The 21,561-nt window shown below is 47.0% G+C and overlaps 47 non-coding genes across 47 annotated transcripts; 28 read left to right on the top strand and 19 right to left on the bottom strand.

Moving 5' to 3' along the window:
* Positions 1-289: 289 nt before the first annotated feature.
* On the bottom strand, positions 290-362 carry trnaf-gaa (transfer RNA phenylalanine (anticodon GAA)). Its single transcript has one exon. It is a non-coding gene; the product is annotated as a tRNA-Phe (tRNA).
* A 466-nt stretch (positions 363-828) lies between these two features.
* On the bottom strand, positions 829-902 carry trnat-cgu (transfer RNA threonine (anticodon CGU)). The gene has a single exon. It is a non-coding gene; the product is annotated as a tRNA-Thr (tRNA).
* A 181-nt stretch (positions 903-1,083) lies between these two features.
* Positions 1,084-1,155, top strand: trnap-cgg (transfer RNA proline (anticodon CGG)). Its single transcript has one exon. It is a non-coding gene; the product is annotated as a tRNA-Pro (tRNA).
* A 149-nt stretch (positions 1,156-1,304) lies between these two features.
* trnaq-cug (transfer RNA glutamine (anticodon CUG)) lies at positions 1,305-1,376 on the top strand. The gene has a single exon. It is a non-coding gene; the product is annotated as a tRNA-Gln (tRNA).
* A 726-nt stretch (positions 1,377-2,102) lies between these two features.
* trnak-uuu (transfer RNA lysine (anticodon UUU)) lies at positions 2,103-2,175 on the top strand. The gene has a single exon. It is a non-coding gene; the product is annotated as a tRNA-Lys (tRNA).
* Positions 2,176-2,541: 366 nt separating this feature from the next.
* Positions 2,542-2,614, bottom strand: trnaf-gaa (transfer RNA phenylalanine (anticodon GAA)). The gene has a single exon. It is a non-coding gene; the product is annotated as a tRNA-Phe (tRNA).
* A 466-nt stretch (positions 2,615-3,080) lies between these two features.
* trnat-cgu (transfer RNA threonine (anticodon CGU)) lies at positions 3,081-3,154 on the bottom strand. Its single transcript has one exon. It is a non-coding gene; the product is annotated as a tRNA-Thr (tRNA).
* Positions 3,155-3,335: 181 nt separating this feature from the next.
* trnap-cgg (transfer RNA proline (anticodon CGG)) lies at positions 3,336-3,407 on the top strand. Its single transcript has one exon. It is a non-coding gene; the product is annotated as a tRNA-Pro (tRNA).
* Positions 3,408-3,556: 149 nt separating this feature from the next.
* Positions 3,557-3,628, top strand: trnaq-cug (transfer RNA glutamine (anticodon CUG)). The gene has a single exon. It is a non-coding gene; the product is annotated as a tRNA-Gln (tRNA).
* A 726-nt stretch (positions 3,629-4,354) lies between these two features.
* Positions 4,355-4,427, top strand: trnak-uuu (transfer RNA lysine (anticodon UUU)). Its single transcript has one exon. It is a non-coding gene; the product is annotated as a tRNA-Lys (tRNA).
* Positions 4,428-4,793: 366 nt separating this feature from the next.
* Positions 4,794-4,866, bottom strand: trnaf-gaa (transfer RNA phenylalanine (anticodon GAA)). The gene has a single exon. It is a non-coding gene; the product is annotated as a tRNA-Phe (tRNA).
* A 466-nt stretch (positions 4,867-5,332) lies between these two features.
* On the bottom strand, positions 5,333-5,406 carry trnat-cgu (transfer RNA threonine (anticodon CGU)). The gene has a single exon. It is a non-coding gene; the product is annotated as a tRNA-Thr (tRNA).
* A 181-nt stretch (positions 5,407-5,587) lies between these two features.
* trnap-cgg (transfer RNA proline (anticodon CGG)) lies at positions 5,588-5,659 on the top strand. Its single transcript has one exon. It is a non-coding gene; the product is annotated as a tRNA-Pro (tRNA).
* Positions 5,660-5,808: 149 nt separating this feature from the next.
* Positions 5,809-5,880, top strand: trnaq-cug (transfer RNA glutamine (anticodon CUG)). Its single transcript has one exon. It is a non-coding gene; the product is annotated as a tRNA-Gln (tRNA).
* A 726-nt stretch (positions 5,881-6,606) lies between these two features.
* trnak-uuu (transfer RNA lysine (anticodon UUU)) lies at positions 6,607-6,679 on the top strand. Its single transcript has one exon. It is a non-coding gene; the product is annotated as a tRNA-Lys (tRNA).
* A 366-nt stretch (positions 6,680-7,045) lies between these two features.
* On the bottom strand, positions 7,046-7,118 carry trnaf-gaa (transfer RNA phenylalanine (anticodon GAA)). The gene has a single exon. It is a non-coding gene; the product is annotated as a tRNA-Phe (tRNA).
* A 466-nt stretch (positions 7,119-7,584) lies between these two features.
* Positions 7,585-7,658, bottom strand: trnat-cgu (transfer RNA threonine (anticodon CGU)). Its single transcript has one exon. It is a non-coding gene; the product is annotated as a tRNA-Thr (tRNA).
* A 181-nt stretch (positions 7,659-7,839) lies between these two features.
* trnap-cgg (transfer RNA proline (anticodon CGG)) lies at positions 7,840-7,911 on the top strand. Its single transcript has one exon. It is a non-coding gene; the product is annotated as a tRNA-Pro (tRNA).
* A 149-nt stretch (positions 7,912-8,060) lies between these two features.
* Positions 8,061-8,132, top strand: trnaq-cug (transfer RNA glutamine (anticodon CUG)). The gene has a single exon. It is a non-coding gene; the product is annotated as a tRNA-Gln (tRNA).
* A 726-nt stretch (positions 8,133-8,858) lies between these two features.
* On the top strand, positions 8,859-8,931 carry trnak-uuu (transfer RNA lysine (anticodon UUU)). Its single transcript has one exon. It is a non-coding gene; the product is annotated as a tRNA-Lys (tRNA).
* A 366-nt stretch (positions 8,932-9,297) lies between these two features.
* trnaf-gaa (transfer RNA phenylalanine (anticodon GAA)) lies at positions 9,298-9,370 on the bottom strand. Its single transcript has one exon. It is a non-coding gene; the product is annotated as a tRNA-Phe (tRNA).
* A 466-nt stretch (positions 9,371-9,836) lies between these two features.
* Positions 9,837-9,910, bottom strand: trnat-cgu (transfer RNA threonine (anticodon CGU)). Its single transcript has one exon. It is a non-coding gene; the product is annotated as a tRNA-Thr (tRNA).
* A 181-nt stretch (positions 9,911-10,091) lies between these two features.
* On the top strand, positions 10,092-10,163 carry trnap-cgg (transfer RNA proline (anticodon CGG)). The gene has a single exon. It is a non-coding gene; the product is annotated as a tRNA-Pro (tRNA).
* A 149-nt stretch (positions 10,164-10,312) lies between these two features.
* trnaq-cug (transfer RNA glutamine (anticodon CUG)) lies at positions 10,313-10,384 on the top strand. The gene has a single exon. It is a non-coding gene; the product is annotated as a tRNA-Gln (tRNA).
* A 726-nt stretch (positions 10,385-11,110) lies between these two features.
* On the top strand, positions 11,111-11,183 carry trnak-uuu (transfer RNA lysine (anticodon UUU)). Its single transcript has one exon. It is a non-coding gene; the product is annotated as a tRNA-Lys (tRNA).
* A 366-nt stretch (positions 11,184-11,549) lies between these two features.
* trnaf-gaa (transfer RNA phenylalanine (anticodon GAA)) lies at positions 11,550-11,622 on the bottom strand. The gene has a single exon. It is a non-coding gene; the product is annotated as a tRNA-Phe (tRNA).
* A 466-nt stretch (positions 11,623-12,088) lies between these two features.
* On the bottom strand, positions 12,089-12,162 carry trnat-cgu (transfer RNA threonine (anticodon CGU)). The gene has a single exon. It is a non-coding gene; the product is annotated as a tRNA-Thr (tRNA).
* Positions 12,163-12,343: 181 nt separating this feature from the next.
* trnap-cgg (transfer RNA proline (anticodon CGG)) lies at positions 12,344-12,415 on the top strand. The gene has a single exon. It is a non-coding gene; the product is annotated as a tRNA-Pro (tRNA).
* A 149-nt stretch (positions 12,416-12,564) lies between these two features.
* Positions 12,565-12,636, top strand: trnaq-cug (transfer RNA glutamine (anticodon CUG)). The gene has a single exon. It is a non-coding gene; the product is annotated as a tRNA-Gln (tRNA).
* A 726-nt stretch (positions 12,637-13,362) lies between these two features.
* Positions 13,363-13,435, top strand: trnak-uuu (transfer RNA lysine (anticodon UUU)). Its single transcript has one exon. It is a non-coding gene; the product is annotated as a tRNA-Lys (tRNA).
* Positions 13,436-13,801: 366 nt separating this feature from the next.
* trnaf-gaa (transfer RNA phenylalanine (anticodon GAA)) lies at positions 13,802-13,874 on the bottom strand. The gene has a single exon. It is a non-coding gene; the product is annotated as a tRNA-Phe (tRNA).
* Positions 13,875-14,595: 721 nt separating this feature from the next.
* trnap-cgg (transfer RNA proline (anticodon CGG)) lies at positions 14,596-14,667 on the top strand. Its single transcript has one exon. It is a non-coding gene; the product is annotated as a tRNA-Pro (tRNA).
* Positions 14,668-14,816: 149 nt separating this feature from the next.
* trnaq-cug (transfer RNA glutamine (anticodon CUG)) lies at positions 14,817-14,888 on the top strand. The gene has a single exon. It is a non-coding gene; the product is annotated as a tRNA-Gln (tRNA).
* Positions 14,889-15,613: 725 nt separating this feature from the next.
* Positions 15,614-15,686, top strand: trnak-uuu (transfer RNA lysine (anticodon UUU)). The gene has a single exon. It is a non-coding gene; the product is annotated as a tRNA-Lys (tRNA).
* A 366-nt stretch (positions 15,687-16,052) lies between these two features.
* Positions 16,053-16,125, bottom strand: trnaf-gaa (transfer RNA phenylalanine (anticodon GAA)). Its single transcript has one exon. It is a non-coding gene; the product is annotated as a tRNA-Phe (tRNA).
* A 466-nt stretch (positions 16,126-16,591) lies between these two features.
* On the bottom strand, positions 16,592-16,665 carry trnat-cgu (transfer RNA threonine (anticodon CGU)). The gene has a single exon. It is a non-coding gene; the product is annotated as a tRNA-Thr (tRNA).
* A 181-nt stretch (positions 16,666-16,846) lies between these two features.
* trnap-cgg (transfer RNA proline (anticodon CGG)) lies at positions 16,847-16,918 on the top strand. The gene has a single exon. It is a non-coding gene; the product is annotated as a tRNA-Pro (tRNA).
* A 149-nt stretch (positions 16,919-17,067) lies between these two features.
* On the top strand, positions 17,068-17,139 carry trnaq-cug (transfer RNA glutamine (anticodon CUG)). The gene has a single exon. It is a non-coding gene; the product is annotated as a tRNA-Gln (tRNA).
* A 726-nt stretch (positions 17,140-17,865) lies between these two features.
* On the top strand, positions 17,866-17,938 carry trnak-uuu (transfer RNA lysine (anticodon UUU)). Its single transcript has one exon. It is a non-coding gene; the product is annotated as a tRNA-Lys (tRNA).
* Positions 17,939-18,304: 366 nt separating this feature from the next.
* trnaf-gaa (transfer RNA phenylalanine (anticodon GAA)) lies at positions 18,305-18,377 on the bottom strand. Its single transcript has one exon. It is a non-coding gene; the product is annotated as a tRNA-Phe (tRNA).
* A 466-nt stretch (positions 18,378-18,843) lies between these two features.
* On the bottom strand, positions 18,844-18,917 carry trnat-cgu (transfer RNA threonine (anticodon CGU)). Its single transcript has one exon. It is a non-coding gene; the product is annotated as a tRNA-Thr (tRNA).
* A 181-nt stretch (positions 18,918-19,098) lies between these two features.
* On the top strand, positions 19,099-19,170 carry trnap-cgg (transfer RNA proline (anticodon CGG)). Its single transcript has one exon. It is a non-coding gene; the product is annotated as a tRNA-Pro (tRNA).
* Positions 19,171-19,319: 149 nt separating this feature from the next.
* On the top strand, positions 19,320-19,391 carry trnaq-cug (transfer RNA glutamine (anticodon CUG)). Its single transcript has one exon. It is a non-coding gene; the product is annotated as a tRNA-Gln (tRNA).
* A 726-nt stretch (positions 19,392-20,117) lies between these two features.
* Positions 20,118-20,190, top strand: trnak-uuu (transfer RNA lysine (anticodon UUU)). The gene has a single exon. It is a non-coding gene; the product is annotated as a tRNA-Lys (tRNA).
* Positions 20,191-20,556: 366 nt separating this feature from the next.
* trnaf-gaa (transfer RNA phenylalanine (anticodon GAA)) lies at positions 20,557-20,629 on the bottom strand. Its single transcript has one exon. It is a non-coding gene; the product is annotated as a tRNA-Phe (tRNA).
* A 466-nt stretch (positions 20,630-21,095) lies between these two features.
* On the bottom strand, positions 21,096-21,169 carry trnat-cgu (transfer RNA threonine (anticodon CGU)). The gene has a single exon. It is a non-coding gene; the product is annotated as a tRNA-Thr (tRNA).
* Positions 21,170-21,350: 181 nt separating this feature from the next.
* On the top strand, positions 21,351-21,422 carry trnap-cgg (transfer RNA proline (anticodon CGG)). Its single transcript has one exon. It is a non-coding gene; the product is annotated as a tRNA-Pro (tRNA).
* Positions 21,423-21,561: the final 139 nt, after the last annotated feature.

Below are 21,561 nucleotides of genomic sequence, written 5' to 3'. Positions count from 1 at the left end.
AGCCCAGCTATTGTCCAAATTGACAAGGCCTTTGTCCTGAGCATTGTAGCACACAAGACCAGTTCCAGAAAAAATGGGATTTTCGTCAAACATGGAAACAACCGAGCCACTGTTGGGCTTTCAAATATCACCTTGGCGTCATCAACTTGTGCCATTGTAGTGTTTGGATCGTAAGCTCCCCGAACGTTCGCTGGATTTTCAGAACGAAATCTGTGTCACTCATTAACCAGAGACACGTTCAGCAAGGCTTTTTAAATGATCTGGCAAGGCAAGAACAACATTTCAACTGTGCTGAAACCCGGGATTGAACCAGGGACCTTTAGATCTTCAGTCTAACGCTCTCCCAACTGAGCTATTTCAGCTGCAACACAGCATTTCCGCTTTTCCAGTCAGGCCTCAGTTCTTCAAATGTAACCAGGCTGGGCGGGTTGCCCTTGTCTTTTGCCGGCTAAAAGGAGGTCTTCGCAGATGAATCTCAGAGCCTATCACTGGTCACCTGAACAGGGACTGCTCGTCTGACTGTGGAACTTTTGTCCAGAAGACATTTGGCTTGTCCAAGTGGGCACTTCAAATGTAAGTGGAGCTTAGAGGTGGCAATTTCAGGACAGGAGCTTCTTTCTCCATCCACATCTTCTCAGTCCAAGGCGAGCTCACATATTCTGCCTCGACTAAGCCGGAAGTCGGTAGGTCGGTCGTGTCCAAATTGATCAGGGTATTATTGCCTTCAGAAATGATGGGATTTTCTTCAACGCAACAAGGATTCTCATAGAAAAACATGGTTTGAAATGTTTCAAAAGTAGCCGTGAAGGAGCCATGGAAACAGCCTAAAGGCACTGCTGGGCTTTGAACCCAGAATCTCCTGTTTACGAGACAGGCACTTTGACCGACTCAGCCACAGCGCCCGCAAAGCTGCAGAATTTGCACCTAAGTTACTCTTTGCCCTTAAAAACAATAACAAACGTCAAAACCACGACGACGCAATTTACCAATGCAATCGCATCATGTCAATTTTGGTACCAAGGGAATCCTGTCGTTTCGGCCGAAATGCTCAGCAACAAACAGCCGCTCTCTCAAGCTACCAAGGGCTTGTTGGTCTAGTGGTATGATTCTCGCTTCGGGTGCGAGAGGTCCCAGGTTCAACTCCTGGACAAGCCCTCCGTCTGTATAGGCTGACTTTTGACTTGATTATAACCTTTTAACGTAATTTCCCTAAAAAACGATCAAATAATGGAATGCTGTCAACTTTATCGTAGTCTGACACTGTGTACTTGGGGATCAGACAATGTCAGACACTTGCTATCGCCGGTTCCATGGTGTAATGGTTAGCACTCTGGACTCTGAATCCAGTGATCCAAGTTCAAGTCTTGGTGGGACCGACTTCTGCGTCTTGGACGGTCACCTCCTTTTACGTTAAGTGTGTGTGATTAGGGTTTTTTTTATTTGAGGATTTGAGTTGAAATACATATCTATAAATACCATATCAGTGGTTTCCCAAGATCAGGATGAGTTCCCAGAATGACGGTAAGGTCCGTGACAGCTGATGTCATACATCAGCTGGCAATATATGCATGTGAGGTAGACACTTCGGTTGTGTGTGGGGCGACACAAGTCTTTTCAGTTCCTCTGTCGAGTCAAGAAGGACACAGCACTGTACTGAAATCTGGGACCTTTAGATCTTCAGTCTGACGCTCTCCCAGCTATTTCAGCTGTGGAACGGGTTTTCGGCTTTTCCAGGTCAGGGCTCAGCCTGTCAAATGTAAGAAGGGGCACCAGTCCCGTTCCTGGTGCCCCTGTGTTTTGGGGGCAAAAAGGAGGCTTTGGCAAATGAACTTCAGAGCCTATCACTGGTCACCTGAACAGGGGCTTGAATCCTGGACACTCAGATCAAAAGTCGAATGTGTCAGTGACTGGCTCAACCTTTGTCTTATCTGACCATAAAATCTTTTACCCAGAAGGTGTTTGGCTAGTCCGTGTGGGCAGTGTCCAACCTAAGCCTGTCTTATAGGTGGCAATTTCGGGAGCATGTCCATGGCGAAGCCAGAAATCCAGCCACTTGTATGCCAGAAAATTTCAGTCACGTGACTTTTTAATGTCAAAGAGCGGCCTGGATAGCTCAGCTGGTAGAGCATCAGACTTTTAATCTGAGGGTCCAGGGTTCAAGTCCCTGTTCAGGCGGTGAATGATAGGCTGCTTCACCTACATGCAAAGCCTGCCTCTTTGGTCCTGATTTGGAACACATTGTCAATAGTCTGAGCCCAGCTGTTGTCCAAATTGACAAGGCCTTTGTCCTGAGCATTGTAGCACACAAGACCAGTTCCAGAAAAAATGGGATTTTCGTCAAACATGGAAACAACCGAGCCACTGTTGGGCTTTCAAATATCACCTTGGCGTCATCAACTTGTGCCATTGTAGTGTTTGGATCGTAAGCTCCCCGAACGTTCGCTGGATTTTCAGAACGAAATCTGTGTCACTCATTAACCAGAGACACGTTCAGCAAGGCTTTTTAAATGATCTGGCAAGGCAAGAACAACATTTCAACTGTGCTGAAACCCGGGATTGAACCAGGGACCTTTAGATCTTCAGTCTAACGCTCTCCCAACTGAGCTATTTCAGCTGCAACACAGCATTTCCGCTTTTCCAGTCAGGCCTCAGTTCTTCAAATGTAACCAGGCTGGGCGGGTTGCCCTTGTCTTTTGCCGGCTAAAAGGAGGTCTTCGCAGATGAATCTCAGAGCCTATCACTGGTCACCTGAACAGGGACTGCTCGTCTGACTGTGGAACTTTTGTCCAGAAGACATTTGGCTTGTCCAAGTGGGCACTTCAAATGTAAGTGGAGCTTAGAGGTGGCAATTTCAGGACAGGAGCTTCTTTCTCCATCCACATCTTCTCAGTCCAAGGCGAGCTCACATATTCTGCCTCGACTAAGCCGGAAGTCGGTAGGTCGGTCGTGTCCAAATTGATCAGGGTATTATTGCCTTCAGAAATGATGGGATTTTCTTCAACGCAACAAGGATTCTCATAGAAAAACATGGTTTGAAATGTTTCAAAAGTAGCCGTGAAGGAGCCATGGAAACAGCCTAAAGGCACTGCTGGGCTTTGAACCCAGAATCTCCTGTTTACGAGACAGGCACTTTGACCGACTCAGCCACAGCGCCCGCAAAGCTGCAGAATTTGCACCTAAGTTACTCTTTGCCCTTAAAAACAATAACAAACGTCAAAACCACGACGACGCAATTTACCAATGCAATCGCATCATGTCAATTTTGGTACCAAGGGAATCCTGTCGTTTCGGCCGAAATGCTCAGCAACAAACAGCCGCTCTCTCAAGCTACCAAGGGCTTGTTGGTCTAGTGGTATGATTCTCGCTTCGGGTGCGAGAGGTCCCAGGTTCAACTCCTGGACAAGCCCTCCGTCTGTATAGGCTGACTTTTGACTTGATTATAACCTTTTAACGTAATTTCCCTAAAAAACGATCAAATAATGGAATGCTGTCAACTTTATCGTAGTCTGACACTGTGTACTTGGGGATCAGACAATGTCAGACACTTGCTATCGCCGGTTCCATGGTGTAATGGTTAGCACTCTGGACTCTGAATCCAGTGATCCAAGTTCAAGTCTTGGTGGGACCGACTTCTGCGTCTTGGACGGTCACCTCCTTTTACGTTAAGTGTGTGTGATTAGGGTTTTTTTTATTTGAGGATTTGAGTTGAAATACATATCTATAAATACCATATCAGTGGTTTCCCAAGATCAGGATGAGTTCCCAGAATGACGGTAAGGTCCGTGACAGCTGATGTCATACATCAGCTGGCAATATATGCATGTGAGGTAGACACTTCGGTTGTGTGTGGGGCGACACAAGTCTTTTCAGTTCCTCTGTCGAGTCAAGAAGGACACAGCACTGTACTGAAATCTGGGACCTTTAGATCTTCAGTCTGACGCTCTCCCAGCTATTTCAGCTGTGGAACGGGTTTTCGGCTTTTCCAGGTCAGGGCTCAGCCTGTCAAATGTAAGAAGGGGCACCAGTCCCGTTCCTGGTGCCCCTGTGTTTTGGGGGCAAAAAGGAGGCTTTGGCAAATGAACTTCAGAGCCTATCACTGGTCACCTGAACAGGGGCTTGAATCCTGGACACTCAGATCAAAAGTCGAATGTGTCAGTGACTGGCTCAACCTTTGTCTTATCTGACCATAAAATCTTTTACCCAGAAGGTGTTTGGCTAGTCCGTGTGGGCAGTGTCCAACCTAAGCCTGTCTTATAGGTGGCAATTTCGGGAGCATGTCCATGGCGAAGCCAGAAATCCAGCCACTTGTATGCCAGAAAATTTCAGTCACGTGACTTTTTAATGTCAAAGAGCGGCCTGGATAGCTCAGCTGGTAGAGCATCAGACTTTTAATCTGAGGGTCCAGGGTTCAAGTCCCTGTTCAGGCGGTGAATGATAGGCTGCTTCACCTACATGCAAAGCCTGCCTCTTTGGTCCTGATTTGGAACACATTGTCAATAGTCTGAGCCCAGCTGTTGTCCAAATTGACAAGGCCTTTGTCCTGAGCATTGTAGCACACAAGACCAGTTCCAGAAAAAATGGGATTTTCGTCAAACATGGAAACAACCGAGCCACTGTTGGGCTTTCAAATATCACCTTGGCGTCATCAACTTGTGCCATTGTAGTGTTTGGATCGTAAGCTCCCCGAACGTTCGCTGGATTTTCAGAACGAAATCTGTGTCACTCATTAACCAGAGACACGTTCAGCAAGGCTTTTTAAATGATCTGGCAAGGCAAGAACAACATTTCAACTGTGCTGAAACCCGGGATTGAACCAGGGACCTTTAGATCTTCAGTCTAACGCTCTCCCAACTGAGCTATTTCAGCTGCAACACAGCATTTCCGCTTTTCCAGTCAGGCCTCAGTTCTTCAAATGTAACCAGGCTGGGCGGGTTGCCCTTGTCTTTTGCCGGCTAAAAGGAGGTCTTCGCAGATGAATCTCAGAGCCTATCACTGGTCACCTGAACAGGGACTGCTCGTCTGACTGTGGAACTTTTGTCCAGAAGACATTTGGCTTGTCCAAGTGGGCACTTCAAATGTAAGTGGAGCTTAGAGGTGGCAATTTCAGGACAGGAGCTTCTTTCTCCATCCACATCTTCTCAGTCCAAGGCGAGCTCACATATTCTGCCTCGACTAAGCCGGAAGTCGGTAGGTCGGTCGTGTCCAAATTGATCAGGGTATTATTGCCTTCAGAAATGATGGGATTTTCTTCAACGCAACAAGGATTCTCATAGAAAAACATGGTTTGAAATGTTTCAAAAGTAGCCGTGAAGGAGCCATGGAAACAGCCTAAAGGCACTGCTGGGCTTTGAACCCAGAATCTCCTGTTTACGAGACAGGCACTTTGACCGACTCAGCCACAGCGCCCGCAAAGCTGCAGAATTTGCACCTAAGTTACTCTTTGCCCTTAAAAACAATAACAAACGTCAAAACCACGACGACGCAATTTACCAATGCAATCGCATCATGTCAATTTTGGTACCAAGGGAATCCTGTCGTTTCGGCCGAAATGCTCAGCAACAAACAGCCGCTCTCTCAAGCTACCAAGGGCTTGTTGGTCTAGTGGTATGATTCTCGCTTCGGGTGCGAGAGGTCCCAGGTTCAACTCCTGGACAAGCCCTCCGTCTGTATAGGCTGACTTTTGACTTGATTATAACCTTTTAACGTAATTTCCCTAAAAAACGATCAAATAATGGAATGCTGTCAACTTTATCGTAGTCTGACACTGTGTACTTGGGGATCAGACAATGTCAGACACTTGCTATCGCCGGTTCCATGGTGTAATGGTTAGCACTCTGGACTCTGAATCCAGTGATCCAAGTTCAAGTCTTGGTGGGACCGACTTCTGCGTCTTGGACGGTCACCTCCTTTTACGTTAAGTGTGTGTGATTAGGGTTTTTTTTATTTGAGGATTTGAGTTGAAATACATATCTATAAATACCATATCAGTGGTTTCCCAAGATCAGGATGAGTTCCCAGAATGACGGTAAGGTCCGTGACAGCTGATGTCATACATCAGCTGGCAATATATGCATGTGAGGTAGACACTTCGGTTGTGTGTGGGGCGACACAAGTCTTTTCAGTTCCTCTGTCGAGTCAAGAAGGACACAGCACTGTACTGAAATCTGGGACCTTTAGATCTTCAGTCTGACGCTCTCCCAGCTATTTCAGCTGTGGAACGGGTTTTCGGCTTTTCCAGGTCAGGGCTCAGCCTGTCAAATGTAAGAAGGGGCACCAGTCCCGTTCCTGGTGCCCCTGTGTTTTGGGGGCAAAAAGGAGGCTTTGGCAAATGAACTTCAGAGCCTATCACTGGTCACCTGAACAGGGGCTTGAATCCTGGACACTCAGATCAAAAGTCGAATGTGTCAGTGACTGGCTCAACCTTTGTCTTATCTGACCATAAAATCTTTTACCCAGAAGGTGTTTGGCTAGTCCGTGTGGGCAGTGTCCAACCTAAGCCTGTCTTATAGGTGGCAATTTCGGGAGCATGTCCATGGCGAAGCCAGAAATCCAGCCACTTGTATGCCAGAAAATTTCAGTCACGTGACTTTTTAATGTCAAAGAGCGGCCTGGATAGCTCAGCTGGTAGAGCATCAGACTTTTAATCTGAGGGTCCAGGGTTCAAGTCCCTGTTCAGGCGGTGAATGATAGGCTGCTTCACCTACATGCAAAGCCTGCCTCTTTGGTCCTGATTTGGAACACATTGTCAATAGTCTGAGCCCAGCTGTTGTCCAAATTGACAAGGCCTTTGTCCTGAGCATTGTAGCACACAAGACCAGTTCCAGAAAAAATGGGATTTTCGTCAAACATGGAAACAACCGAGCCACTGTTGGGCTTTCAAATATCACCTTGGCGTCATCAACTTGTGCCATTGTAGTGTTTGGATCGTAAGCTCCCCGAACGTTCGCTGGATTTTCAGAACGAAATCTGTGTCACTCATTAACCAGAGACACGTTCAGCAAGGCTTTTGAAATGATCTGGCAAGGCAAGAACAACATTTCAACTGTGCTGAAACCCGGGATTGAACCAGGGACCTTTAGATCTTCAGTCTAACGCTCTCCCAACTGAGCTATTTCAGCTGCAACACAGCATTTCCGCTTTTCCAGTCAGGCCTCAGTTCTTCAAATGTAACCAGGCTGGGCGGGTTGCCCTTGTCTTTTGCCGGCTAAAAGGAGGTCTTCGCAGATGAATCTCAGAGCCTATCACTGGTCACCTGAACAGGGACTGCTCGTCTGACTGTGGAACTTTTGTCCAGAAGACATTTGGCTTGTCCAAGTGGGCACTTCAAATGTAAGTGGAGCTTAGAGGTGGCAATTTCAGGACAGGAGCTTCTTTCTCCATCCACATCTTCTCAGTCCAAGGCGAGCTCACATATTCTGCCTCGACTAAGCCGGAAGTCGGTAGGTCGGTCGTGTCCAAATTGATCAGGGTATTATTGCCTTCAGAAATGATGGGATTTTCTTCAACGCAACAAGGATTCTCATAGAAAAACATGGTTTGAAATGTTTCAAAAGTAGCCGTGAAGGAGCCATGGAAACAGCCTAAAGGCACTGCTGGGCTTTGAACCCAGAATCTCCTGTTTACGAGACAGGCACTTTGACCGACTCAGCCACAGCGCCCGCAAAGCTGCAGAATTTGCACCTAAGTTACTCTTTGCCCTTAAAAACAATAACAAACGTCAAAACCACGACGACGCAATTTACCAATGCAATCGCATCATGTCAATTTTGGTACCAAGGGAATCCTGTCGTTTCGGCCGAAATGCTCAGCAACAAACAGCCGCTCTCTCAAGCTACCAAGGGCTTGTTGGTCTAGTGGTATGATTCTCGCTTCGGGTGCGAGAGGTCCCAGGTTCAACTCCTGGACAAGCCCTCCGTCTGTATAGGCTGACTTTTGACTTGATTATAACCTTTTAACGTAATTTCCCTAAAAAACGATCAAATAATGGAATGCTGTCAACTTTATCGTAGTCTGACACTGTGTACTTGGGGATCAGACAATGTCAGACACTTGCTATCGCCGGTTCCATGGTGTAATGGTTAGCACTCTGGACTCTGAATCCAGTGATCCAAGTTCAAGTCTTGGTGGGACCGACTTCTGCGTCTTGGACGGTCACCTCCTTTTACGTTAAGTGTGTGTGATTAGGGTTTTTTTTATTTGAGGATTTGAGTTGAAATACATATCTATAAATACCATATCAGTGGTTTCCCAAGATCAGGATGAGTTCCCAGAATGACGGTAAGGTCCGTGACAGCTGATGTCATACATCAGCTGGCAATATATGCATGTGAGGTAGACACTTCGGTTGTGTGTGGGGCGACACAAGTCTTTTCAGTTCCTCTGTCGAGTCAAGAAGGACACAGCACTGTACTGAAATCTGGGACCTTTAGATCTTCAGTCTGACGCTCTCCCAGCTATTTCAGCTGTGGAACGGGTTTTCGGCTTTTCCAGGTCAGGGCTCAGCCTGTCAAATGTAAGAAGGGGCACCAGTCCCGTTCCTGGTGCCCCTGTGTTTTGGGGGCAAAAAGGAGGCTTTGGCAAATGAACTTCAGAGCCTATCACTGGTCACCTGAACAGGGGCTTGAATCCTGGACACTCAGATCAAAAGTCGAATGTGTCAGTGACTGGCTCAACCTTTGTCTTATCTGACCATAAAATCTTTTACCCAGAAGGTGTTTGGCTAGTCCGTGTGGGCAGTGTCCAACCTAAGCCTGTCTTATAGGTGGCAATTTCGGGAGCATGTCCATGGCGAAGCCAGAAATCCAGCCACTTGTATGCCAGAAAATTTCAGTCACGTGACTTTTTAATGTCAAAGAGCGGCCTGGATAGCTCAGCTGGTAGAGCATCAGACTTTTAATCTGAGGGTCCAGGGTTCAAGTCCCTGTTCAGGCGGTGAATGATAGGCTGCTTCACCTACATGCAAAGCCTGCCTCTTTGGTCCTGATTTGGAACACATTGTCAATAGTCTGAGCCCAGCTGTTGTCCAAATTGACAAGGCCTTTGTCCTGAGCATTGTAGCACACAAGACCAGTTCCAGAAAAAATGGGATTTTCGTCAAACATGGAAACAACCGAGCCACTGTTGGGCTTTCAAATATCACCTTGGCGTCATCAACTTGTGCCATTGTAGTGTTTGGATCGTAAGCTCCCCGAACGTTCGCTGGATTTTCAGAACGAAATCTGTGTCACTCATTAACCAGAGACACGTTCAGCAAGGCTTTTGAAATGATCTGGCAAGGCAAGAACAACATTTCAACTGTGCTGAAACCCGGGATTGAACCAGGGACCTTTAGATCTTCAGTCTAACGCTCTCCCAACTGAGCTATTTCAGCTGCAACACAGCATTTCCGCTTTTCCAGTCAGGCCTCAGTTCTTCAAATGTAACCAGGCTGGGCGGGTTGCCCTTGTCTTTTGCCGGCTAAAAGGAGGTCTTCGCAGATGAATCTCAGAGCCTATCACTGGTCACCTGAACAGGGACTGCTCGTCTGACTGTGGAACTTTTGTCCAGAAGACATTTGGCTTGTCCAAGTGGGCACTTCAAATGTAAGTGGAGCTTAGAGGTGGCAATTTCAGGACAGGAGCTTCTTTCTCCATCCACATCTTCTCAGTCCAAGGCGAGCTCACATATTCTGCCTCGACTAAGCCGGAAGTCGGTAGGTCGGTCGTGTCCAAATTGATCAGGGTATTATTGCCTTCAGAAATGATGGGATTTTCTTCAACGCAACAAGGATTCTCATAGAAAAACATGGTTTGAAATGTTTCAAAAGTAGCCGTGAAGGAGCCATGGAAACAGCCTAAAGGCACTGCTGGGCTTTGAACCCAGAATCTCCTGTTTACGAGACAGGCACTTTGACCGACTCAGCCACAGCGCCCGCAAAGCTGCAGAATTTGCACCTAAGTTACTCTTTGCCCTTAAAAACAATAACAAACGTCAAAACCACGACGACGCAATTTACCAATGCAATCGCATCATGTCAATTTTGGTACCAAGGGAATCCTGTCGTTTCGGCCGAAATGCTCAGCAACAAACAGCCGCTCTCTCAAGCTACCAAGGGCTTGTTGGTCTAGTGGTATGATTCTCGCTTCGGGTGCGAGAGGTCCCAGGTTCAACTCCTGGACAAGCCCTCCGTCTGTATAGGCTGACTTTTGACTTGATTATAACCTTTTAACGTAATTTCCCTAAAAAACGATCAAATAATGGAATGCTGTCAACTTTATCGTAGTCTGACACTGTGTACTTGGGGATCAGACAATGTCAGACACTTGCTATCGCCGGTTCCATGGTGTAATGGTTAGCACTCTGGACTCTGAATCCAGTGATCCAAGTTCAAGTCTTGGTGGGACCGACTTCTGCGTCTTGGACGGTCACCTCCTTTTACGTTAAGTGTGTGTGATTAGGGTTTTTTTTATTTGAGGATTTGAGTTGAAATACATATCTATAAATACCATATCAGTGGTTTCCCAAGATCAGGATGAGTTCCCAGAATGACGGTAAGGTCCGTGACAGCTGATGTCATACATCAGCTGGCAATATATGCATGTGAGGTAGACACTTCGGTTGTGTGTGGGGCGACACAAGTCTTTTCAGTTCCTCTGTCGAGTCAAGAAGGACACAGCACTGTACTGAAATCTGGGACCTTTAGATCTTCAGTCTGACGCTCTCCCAGCTATTTCAGCTGTGGAACGGGTTTTCGGCTTTTCCAGGTCAGGGCTCAGCCTGTCAAATGTAAGAAGGGGCACCAGTCCCGTTCCTGGTGCCCCTGTGTTTTGGGGGCAAAAAGGAGGCTTTGGCAAATGAACTTCAGAGCCTATCACTGGTCACCTGAACAGGGGCTTGAATCCTGGACACTCAGATCAAAAGTCGAATGTGTCAGTGACTGGCTCAACCTTTGTCTTATCTGACCATAAAATCTTTTACCCAGAAGGTGTTTGGCTAGTCCGTGTGGGCAGTGTCCAACCTAAGCCTGTCTTATAGGTGGCAATTTCGGGAGCATGTCCATGGCGAAGCCAGAAATCCAGCCACTTGTATGCCAGAAAATTTCAGTCACGTGACTTTTTAATGTCAAAGAGCGGCCTGGATAGCTCAGCTGGTAGAGCATCAGACTTTTAATCTGAGGGTCCAGGGTTCAAGTCCCTGTTCAGGCGGTGAATGATAGGCTGCTTCACCTACATGCAAAGCCTGCCTCTTTGGTCCTGATTTGGAACACATTGTCAATAGTCTGAGCCCAGCTGTTGTCCAAATTGACAAGGCCTTTGTCCTGAGCATTGTAGCACACAAGACCAGTTCCAGAAAAAATGGGATTTTCGTCAAACATGGAAACAACCGAGCCACTGTTGGGCTTTCAAATATCACCTTGGCGTCATCAACTTGTGCCATTGTAGTGTTTGGATCGTAAGCTCCCCGAACGTTCGCTGGATTTTCAGAACGAAATCTGTGTCACTCATTAACCAGAGACACGTTCAGCAAGGCTTTTTAAATGATCTGGCAAGGCAAGAACAACATTTCAACTGTGCTGAAACCCGGGATTGAACCAGGGACCTTTAGATCTTCAGTCTAACGCTCTCCCAACTGAGCTATTTCAGCTGCAACACAGCATTTCCGCTTTTCCAGTCAGGCCTCAGTTCTTCAAATGTAACCAGGCTGGGCGGGTTGCCCTTGTCTTTTGCCGGCTAAAAGGAGGTCTTCGCAGATGAATCTCAGAGCCTATCACTGGTCACCTGAACAGGGACTGCTCGTCTGACTGTGGAACTTTTGTCCAGAAGACATTTGGCTTGTCCAAGTGGGCACTTCAAATGTAAGTGGAGCTTAGAGGTGGCAATTTCAGGACAGGAGCTTCTTTCTCCATCCACATCTTCTCAGTCCAAGGCGAGCTCACATATTCTGCCTCGACTAAGCCGGAAGTCGGTAGGTCGGTCGTGTCCAAATTGATCAGGGTATTATTGCCTTCAGAAATGATGGGATTTTCTTCAACGCAACAAGGATTCTCATAGAAAAACATGGTTTGAAATGTTTCAAAAGTAGCCGTGAAGGAGCCATGGAAACAGCCTAAAGGCACTGCTGGGCTTTGAACCCAGAATCTCCTGTTTACGAGACAGGCACTTTGACCGACTCAGCCACAGCGCCCGCAAAGCTGCAGAATTTGCACCTAAGTTACTCTTTGCCCTTAAAAACAATAACAAACGTCAAAACCACGACGACGCAATTTACCAATGCAATCGCATCATGTCAATTTTGGTACCAAGGGAATCCTGTCGTTTCGGCCGAAATGCTCAGCAACAAACAGCCGCTCTCTCAAGCTACCAAGGGCTTGTTGGTCTAGTGGTATGATTCTCGCTTCGGGTGCGAGAGGTCCCAGGTTCAACTCCTGGACAAGCCCTCCGTCTGTATAGGCTGACTTTTGACTTGATTATAACCTTTTAACGTAATTTCCCTAAAAAACGATCAAATAATGGAATGCTGTCAACTTTATCGTAGTCTGACACTGTGTACTTGGGGATCAGACAATGTCAGACACTTGCTATCGCCGGTTCCATGGTGTAATGGTTAGCACTCTGGACTCTGAATCCAGTGATCCAAGTTCAAGTCTTGGTGGGACCGACTTCTGCGTCTTGGACGGTCACCTCCTTTTACGTTAAGTGTGTGTGATTAGGGTTTTTTTTATTTGAGGATTTGAGTTGAAATACATATCTATAAATACCATATCAGTGGTTTCCCAAGATCAGGATGAGTTCCCAGAATGACGGTAAGGTCCGTGACAGCTGATGTCATACATCAGCTGGCAATATATGCATGTGAGGTAGACACTTCGGTTGTGTGTGGGGCGACACAAGTCTTTTCAGTTCCTCTGTCGAGTCAAGAAGGACACAGCACTGTACTGAAATCTGGGACCTTTAGATCTTCAGTCTGACGCTCTCCCAGCTATTTCAGCTGTGGAACGGGTTTTCGGCTTTTCCAGGTCAGGGCTCAGCCTGTCAAATGTAAGAAGGGGCACCAGTCCCGTTCCTGGTGCCCCTGTGTTTTGGGGGCAAAAAGGAGGCTTTGGCAAATGAACTTCAGAGCCTATCACTGGTCACCTGAACAGGGGCTTGAATCCTGGACACTCAGATCAAAAGTCGAATGTGTCAGTGACTGGCTCAACCTTTGTCTTATCTGACCATAAAATCTTTTACCCAGAAGGTGTTTGGCTAGTCCGTGTGGGCAGTGTCCAACCTAAGCCTGTCTTATAGGTGGCAATTTCGGGAGCATGTCCATGGCGAAGCCAGAAATCCAGCCACTTGTATGCCAGAAAATTTCAGTCACGTGACTTTTTAATGTCAAAGAGCGGCCTGGATAGCTCAGCTGGTAGAGCATCAGACTTTTAATCTGAGGGTCCAGGGTTCAAGTCCCTGTTCAGGCGGTGAATGATAGGCTGCTTCACCTACATGCAAAGCCTGCCTCTTTGGTCCTGATTTGGAACACATTGTCAATAGTCTGAGCCCAGCTGTTGTCCAAATTGACAAGGCCTTTGTCCTGAGCATTGTAGCACACAAGACCAGTTCCAGAAAAAATGGGATTTTCGTCAAACATGGAAACAACCGAGCCACTGTTGGGCTTTCAAATATCACCTTGGCGTCATCAACTTGTGCCATTGTAGTGTTTGGATCGTAAGCTCCCCGAACGTTCGCTGGATTTTCAGAACGAAATCTGTGTCACTCATTAACCAGAGACACGTTCAGCAAGGCTTTTTAAATGATCTGGCAAGGCAAGAACAACATTTCAACTGTGCTGAAACCCGGGATTGAACCAGGGACCTTTAGATCTTCAGTCTAACGCTCTCCCAACTGAGCTATTTCAGCTGCAACACAGCATTTCCGCTTTTCCAGTCAGGCCTCAGTTCTTCAAATGTAACCAGGCTGGGCGGGTTGCCCTTGTCTTTTGCCGGCTAAAAGGAGGTCTTCGCAGATGAATCTCAGAGCCTATCACTGGTCACCTGAACAGGGACTGCTCGTCTGACTGTGGAACTTTTGTCCAGAAGACATTTGGCTTGTCCAAGTGGGCACTTCAAATGTAAGTGGAGCTTAGAGGTGGCAATTTCAGGACAGGAGCTTCTTTCTCCATCCACATCTTCTCAGTCCAAGGCGAGCTCACATATTCTGCCTCGACTAAGCCGGAAGTCGGTAGGTCGGTCGTGTCCAAATTGATCAGGGTATTATTGCCTTCAGAAATGATGGGATTTTCTTCAACGCAACAAGGATTCTCATAGAAAAACATGGTTTGAAATGTTTCAAAAGTAGCCGTGAAGGAGCCATGGAAACAGCCTAAAGGCACTGCTGGGCTTTGAATCCAGAATCTCCTGTTTACGAGACAGGCACTTTGACCGACTCAGCCACAGCGCCCGCAAAGCTGCAGAATTTGCACCTAAGTTACTCTTTGCCCTTAAAAACAATAACAAACGTCAAAACCACGACGACGCAATTTACCAATGCAATCGCATCATGTCAATTTTGGTACCAAGGGAATCCTGTCGTTTCGGCCGAAATGCTCAGCAACAAACAGCCGCTCTCTCAAGCTACCAAGGGCTTGTTGGTCTAGTGGTATGATTCTCGCTTCGGGTGCGAGAGGTCCCAGGTTCAACTCCTGGACAAGCCCTCCGTCTGTATAGGCTGACTTTTGACTTGATTATAACCTTTTAACGTAATTTCCCTAAAAAACGATCAAATAATGGAATGCTGTCAACTTTATCGTAGTCTGACACTGTGTACTTGGGGATCAGACAATGTCAGACACTTGCTATCGCCGGTTCCATGGTGTAATGGTTAGCACTCTGGACTCTGAATCCAGTGATCCAAGTTCAAGTCTTGGTGGGACCGACTTCTGCGTCTTGGACGGTCACCTCCTTTTACGTTAAGTGTGTGTGATTAGGGTTTTTTTTATTTGAGGATTTGAGTTGAAATACATATCTATAAATACCATATCAGTGGTTTCCCAAGATCAGGATGAGTTCCCAGAATGACGGTAAGGTCCGTGACAGCTGATGTCATACATCAGCTGGCAATATATGCATGTGAGGTAGACACTTCGGTTGTGTGTGGGGCGACACAAGTCTTTTCAGTTCCTCTGTCGAGTCAAGAAGGACACAGCACTGTACTGAAATCTGGGACCTTTAGATCTTCAGTCTGACGCTCTCCCAGCTATTTCAGCTGTGGAACGGGTTTTCGGCTTTTCCAGGTCAGGGCTCAGCCTGTCAAATGTAAGAAGGGGCACCAGTCCCGTTCCTGGTGCCCCTGTGTTTTGGGGGCAAAAAGGAGGCTTTGGCAAATGAACTTCAGAGCCTATCACTGGTCACCTGAACAGGGGCTTGAATCCTGGACACTCAGATCAAAAGTCGAATGTGTCAGTGACTGGCTCAACCTTTGTCTTATCTGACCATAAAATCTTTTACCCAGAAGGTGTTTGGCTAGTCCGTGTGGGCAGTGTCCAACCTAAGCCTGTCTTATAGGTGGCAATTTCGGGAGCATGTCCATGGCGAAGCCAGAAATCCAGCCACTTGTATGCCAGAAATTTCAGTCACGTGACTTTTTAATGTCAAAGAGCGGCCTGGATAGCTCAGCTGGTAGAGCATCAGACTTTTAATCTGAGGGTCCAGGGTTCAAGTCCCTGTTCAGGCGGTGAATGATAGGCTGCTTCACCTACATGCAAAGCCTGCCTCTTTGGTCCTGATTTGGAACACATTGTCAATAGTCTGAGCCCAGCTGTTGTCCAAATTGACAAGGCCTTTGTCCTGAGCATTGTAGCACACAAGACCAGTTCCAGAAAAAATGGGATTTTCGTCAAACATGGAAACAACCGAGCCACTGTTGGGCTTTCAAATATCACCTTGGCGTCATCAACTTGTGCCATTGTAGTGTTTGGATCGTAAGCTCCCCGAACGTTCGCTGGATTTTCAGAACGAAATCTGTGTCACTCATTAACCAGAGACACGTTCAGCAAGGCTTTTGAAATGATCTGGCAAGGCAAGAACAACATTTCAACTGTGCTGAAACCCGGGATTGAACCAGGGACCTTTAGATCTTCAGTCTAACGCTCTCCCAACTGAGCTATTTCAGCTGCAACACAGCATTTCCGCTTTTCCAGTCAGGCCTCAGTTCTTCAAATGTAACCAGGCTGGGCGGGTTGCCCTTGTCTTTTGCCGGCTAAAAGGAGGTCTTCGCAGATGAATCTCAGAGCCTATCACTGGTCACCTGAACAGGGACTGCTCGTCTGACTGTGGAACTTTTGTCCAGAAGACATTTGGCTTGTCCAAGTGGGCACTTCAAATGTAAGTGGAGCTTAGAGGTGGCAATTTCAGGACAGGAGCTTCTTTCTCCATCCACATCTTCTCAGTCCAAGGCGAGCTCACATATTCTGCCTCGACTAAGCCGGAAGTCGGTAGGTCGGTCGTGTCCAAATTGATCAGGGTATTATTGCCTTCAGAAATGATGGGATTTTCTTCAACGCAACAAGGATTCTCATAGAAAAACATGGTTTGAAATGTTTCAAAAGTAGCCGTGAAGGAGCCATGGAAACAGCCTAAAGGCACTGCTGGGCTTTGAACCCAGAATCTCCTGTTTACGAGACAGGCACTTTGACCGACTCAGCCACAGCGCCCGCAAAGCTGCAGAATTTGCACCTAAGTTACTCTTTGCCCTTAAAAACAATAACAAACGTCAAAACCACGACGACGCAATTTACCAATGCAATCGCATCATGTCAATTTTGGTACCAAGGGAATCCTGTCGTTTCGGCCGAAATGCTCAGCAACAAACAGCCGCTCTCTCAAGCTACCAAGGGCTTGTTGGTCTAGTGGTATGATTCTCGCTTCGGGTGCGAGAGGTCCCAGGTTCAACTCCTGGACAAGCCCTCCGTCTGTATAGGCTGACTTTTGACTTGATTATAACCTTTTAACGTAATTTCCCTAAAAAACGATCAAATAATGGAATGCTGTCAACTTTATCGTAGTCTGACACTGTGTACTTGGGGATCAGACAATGTCAGACACTTGCTATCGCCGGTTCCATGGTGTAATGGTTAGCACTCTGGACTCTGAATCCAGTGATCCAAGTTCAAGTCTTGGTGGGACCGACTTCTGCGTCTTGGACGGTCACCTCCTTTTACGTTAAGTGTGTGTGATTAGGGTTTTTTTTATTTGAGGATTTGAGTTGAAATACATATCTATAAATACCATATCAGTGGTTTCCCAAGATCAGGATGAGTTCCCAGAATGACGGTAAGGTCCGTGACAGCTGATGTCATACATCAGCTGGCAATATATGCATGTGAGGTAGACACTTCGGTTGTGTGTGGGGCGACACAAGTCTTTTCAGTTCCTCTGTCGAGTCAAGAAGGACACAGCACTGTACTGAAATCTGGGACCTTTAGATCTTCAGTCTGACGCTCTCCCAGCTATTTCAGCTGTGGAACGGGTTTTCGGCTTTTCCAGGTCAGGGCTCAGCCTGTCAAATGTAAGAAGGGGCACCAGTCCCGTTCCTGGTGCCCCTGTGTTTTGGGGGCAAAAAGGAGGCTTTGGCAAATGAACTTCAGAGCCTATCACTGGTCACCTGAACAGGGGCTTGAATCCTGGACACTCAGATCAAAAGTCGAATGTGTCAGTGACTGGCTCAACCTTTGTCTTATCTGACCATAAAATCTTTTACCCAGAAGGTGTTTGGCTAGTCCGTGTGGGCAGTGTCCAACCTAAGCCTGTCTTATAGGTGGCAATTTCGGGAGCATGTCCATGGCGAAGCCAGAAATCCAGCCACTTGTATGCCAGAAAATTTCAGTCACGTGACTTTTTAATGTCAAAGAGCGGCCTGGATAGCTCAGCTGGTAGAGCATCAGACTTTTAATCTGAGGGTCCAGGGTTCAAGTCCCTGTTCAGGCGGTGAATGATAGGCTGCTTCACCTACATGCAAAGCCTGCCTCTTTGGTCCTGATTTGGAACACATTGTCAATAGTCTGAGCCCAGCTGTTGTCCAAATTGACAAGGCCTTTGTCCTGAGCATTGTAGCACACAAGACCAGTTCCAGAAAAAATGGGATTTTCGTCAAACATGGAAACAACCGAGCCACTGTTGGGCTTTCAAATATCACCTTGGCGTCATCAACTTGTGCCATTGTAGTGTTTGGATCGTAAGCTCCCCGAACGTTCGCTGGATTTTCAGAACGAAATCTGTGTCACTCATTAACCAGAGACACGTTCAGCAAGGCTTTTTAAATGATCTGGCAAGGCAAGAACAACATTTCAACTGTGCTGAAACCCGGGATTGAACCAGGGACCTTTAGATCTTCAGTCTAACGCTCTCCCAACTGAGCTATTTCAGCTGCAACACAGCATTTCCGCTTTTCCAGTCAGGCCTCAGTTCTTCAAATGTAACCAGGCTGGGCGGGTTGCCCTTGTCTTTTGCCGGCTAAAAGGAGGTCTTCGCAGATGAATCTCAGAGCCTATCACTGGTCACCTGAACAGGGACTGCTCGTCTGACTGTGGAACTTTTGTCCAGAAGACATTTGGCTTGTCCAAGTGGGCACTTCAAATGTAAGTGGAGCTTAGAGGTGGCAATTTCAGGACAGGAGCTTCTTTCTCCATCCACATCTTCTCAGTCCAAGGCGAGCTCACATATTCTGCCTCGACTAAGCCGGAAGTCGGTAGGTCGGTCGTGTCCAAATTGATCAGGGTATTATTGCCTTCAGAAATGATGGGATTTTCTTCAACGCAACAAGGATTCTCATAGAAAAACATGGTTTGAAATGTTTCAAAAGTAGCCGTGAAGGAGCCATGGAAACAGCCTAAAGGCACTGCTGGGCTTTGAACCCAGAATCTCCTGTTTACGAGACAGGCACTTTGACCGACTCAGCCACAGCGCCCGCAAAGCTGCAGAATTTGCACCTAAGTTACTCTTTGCCCTTAAAAACAATAACAAACGTCAAAACCACGACGACGCAATTTACCAATGCAATCGCATCATGTCAATTTTGGTACCAAGGGAATCCTGTCGTTTCGGCCGAAATGCTCAGCAACAAACAGCCGCTCTCTCAAGCTACCAAGGGCTTGTTGGTCTAGTGGTATGATTCTCGCTTCGGGTGCGAGAGGTCCCAGGTTCAACTCCTGGACAAGCCCTCCGTCTGTATAGGCTGACTTTTGACTTGATTATAACCTTTTAACGTAATTTCCCTAAAAAACGATCAAATAATGGAATGCTGTCAACTTTATCGTAGTCTGACACTGTGTACTTGGGGATCAGACAATGTCAGACACTTGCTATCGCCGGTTCCATGGTGTAATGGTTAGCACTCTGGACTCTGAATCCAGTGATCCAAGTTCAAGTCTTGGTGGGACCGACTTCTGCGTCTTGGACGGTCACCTCCTTTTACGTTAAGTGTGTGTGATTAGGGTTTTTTTTATTTGAGGATTTGAGTTGAAATACATATCTATAAATACCATATCAGTGGTTTCCCAAGATCAGGATGAGTTCCCAGAATGACGGTAAGGTCCGTGACAGCTGATGTCATACATCAGCTGGCAATATATGCATGTGAGGTAGACACTTCGGTTGTGTGTGGGGCGACACAAGTCTTTTCAGTTCCTCTGTCGAGTCAAGAAGGACACAGCACTGTACTGAAATCTGGGACCTTTAGATCTTCAGTCTGACGCTCTCCCAGCTATTTCAGCTGTGGAACGGGTTTTCGGCTTTTCCAGGTCAGGGCTCAGCCTGTCAAATGTAAGAAGGGGCACCAGTCCCGTTCCTGGTGCCCCTGTGTTTTGGGGGCAAAAAGGAGGCTTTGGCAAATGAACTTCAGAGCCTATCACTGGTCACCTGAACAGGGGCTTGAATCCTGGACACTCAGATCAAAAGTCGAATGTGTCAGTGACTGGCTCAACCTTTGTCTTATCTGACCATAAAATCTTTTACCCAGAAGGTGTTTGGCTAGTCCGTGTGGGCAGTGTCCAACCTAAGCCTGTCTTATAGGTGGCAATTTCGGGAGCATGTCCATGGCGAAGCCAGAAATCCAGCCACTTGTATGCCAGAAAATTTCAGTCACGTGACTTTTTAATGTCAAAGAGCGGCCTGGATAGCTCAGCTGGTAGAGCATCAGACTTTTAATCTGAGGGTCCAGGGTTCAAGTCCCTGTTCAGGCGGTGAATGATAGGCTGCTTCACCTACATGCAAAGCCTGCCTCTTTGGTCCTGATTTGGAACACATTGTCAATAGTCTGAGCCCAGCTGTTGTCCAAATTGACAAGGCCTTTGTCCTGAGCATTGTAGCACACAAGACCAGTTCCAGAAAAAATGGGATTTTCGTCAAACATGGAAACAACCGAGCCACTGTTGGGCTTTCAAATATCACCTTGGCGTCATCAACTTGTGCCATTGTAGTGTTTGGATCGTAAGCTCCCCGAACGTTCGCTGGATTTTCAGAACGAAATCTGTGTCACTCATTAACCAGAGACACGTTCAGCAAGGCTTTTTAAATGATCTGGCAAGGCAAGAACAACATTTCAACTGTGCTGAAACCCGGGATTGAACCAGGGACCTTTAGATCTTCAGTCTAACGCTCTCCCAACTGAGCTATTTCAGCTGCAACACAGCATTTCCGCTTTTCCAGTCAGGCCTCAGTTCTTCAAATGTAACCAGGCTGGGCGGGTTGCCCTTGTCTTTTGCCGGCTAAAAGGAGGTCTTCGCAGATGAATCTCAGAGCCTATCACTGGTCACCTGAACAGGGACTGCTCGTCTGACTGTGGAACTTTTGTCCAGAAGACATTTGGCTTGTCCAAGTGGGCACTTCAAATGTAAGTGGAGCTTAGAGGTGGCAATTTCAGGACAGGAGCTTCTTTCTCCATCCACATCTTCTCAGTCCAAGGCGAGCTCACATATTCTGCCTCGACTAAGCCGGAAGTCGGTAGGTCGGTCGTGTCCAAATTGATCAGGGTATTATTGCCTTCAGAAATGATGGGATTTTCTTCAACGCAACAAGGATTCTCATAGAAAAACATGGTTTGAAATGTTTCAAAAGTAGCCGTGAAGGAGCCATGGAAACAGCCTAAAGGCACTGCTGGGCTTTGAACCCAGAATCTCCTGTTTACGAGACAGGCACTTTGACCGACTCAGCCACAGCGCCCGCAAAGCTGCAGAATTTGCACCTAAGTTACTCTTTGCCCTTAAAAACAATAACAAACGTCAAAACCACGACGACGCAATTTACCAATGCAATCGCATCATGTCAATTTTGGTACCAAGGGAATCCTGTCGTTTCGGCCGAAATGCTCAGCAACAAACAGCCGCTCTCTCAAGCTACCAAGGGCTTGTTGGTCTAGTGGTATGATTCTCGCTTCGGGTGCGAGAGGTCCCAGGTTCAACTCCTGGACAAGCCCTCCGTCTGTATAGGCTGACTTTTGACTTGATTATAACCTTTTAACGTAATTTCCCTAAAAAACGATCAAATAATGGAATGCTGTCAACTTTATCGTAGTCTGACACTGTGTACTTGGGGATCAGACAATGTCAGACACT

The sequence above is a fragment of the Dunckerocampus dactyliophorus genome, chromosome 13, assembly GCF_027744805.1.
Source record: "Dunckerocampus dactyliophorus isolate RoL2022-P2 chromosome 13, RoL_Ddac_1.1, whole genome shotgun sequence".
Lineage (NCBI taxonomy): Eukaryota > Metazoa > Chordata > Actinopteri > Syngnathiformes > Syngnathidae > Dunckerocampus > Dunckerocampus dactyliophorus.
Note: the sequence above shows the minus strand (reverse complement) of the source record. Positions and strands in the feature narration are given on the sequence as shown.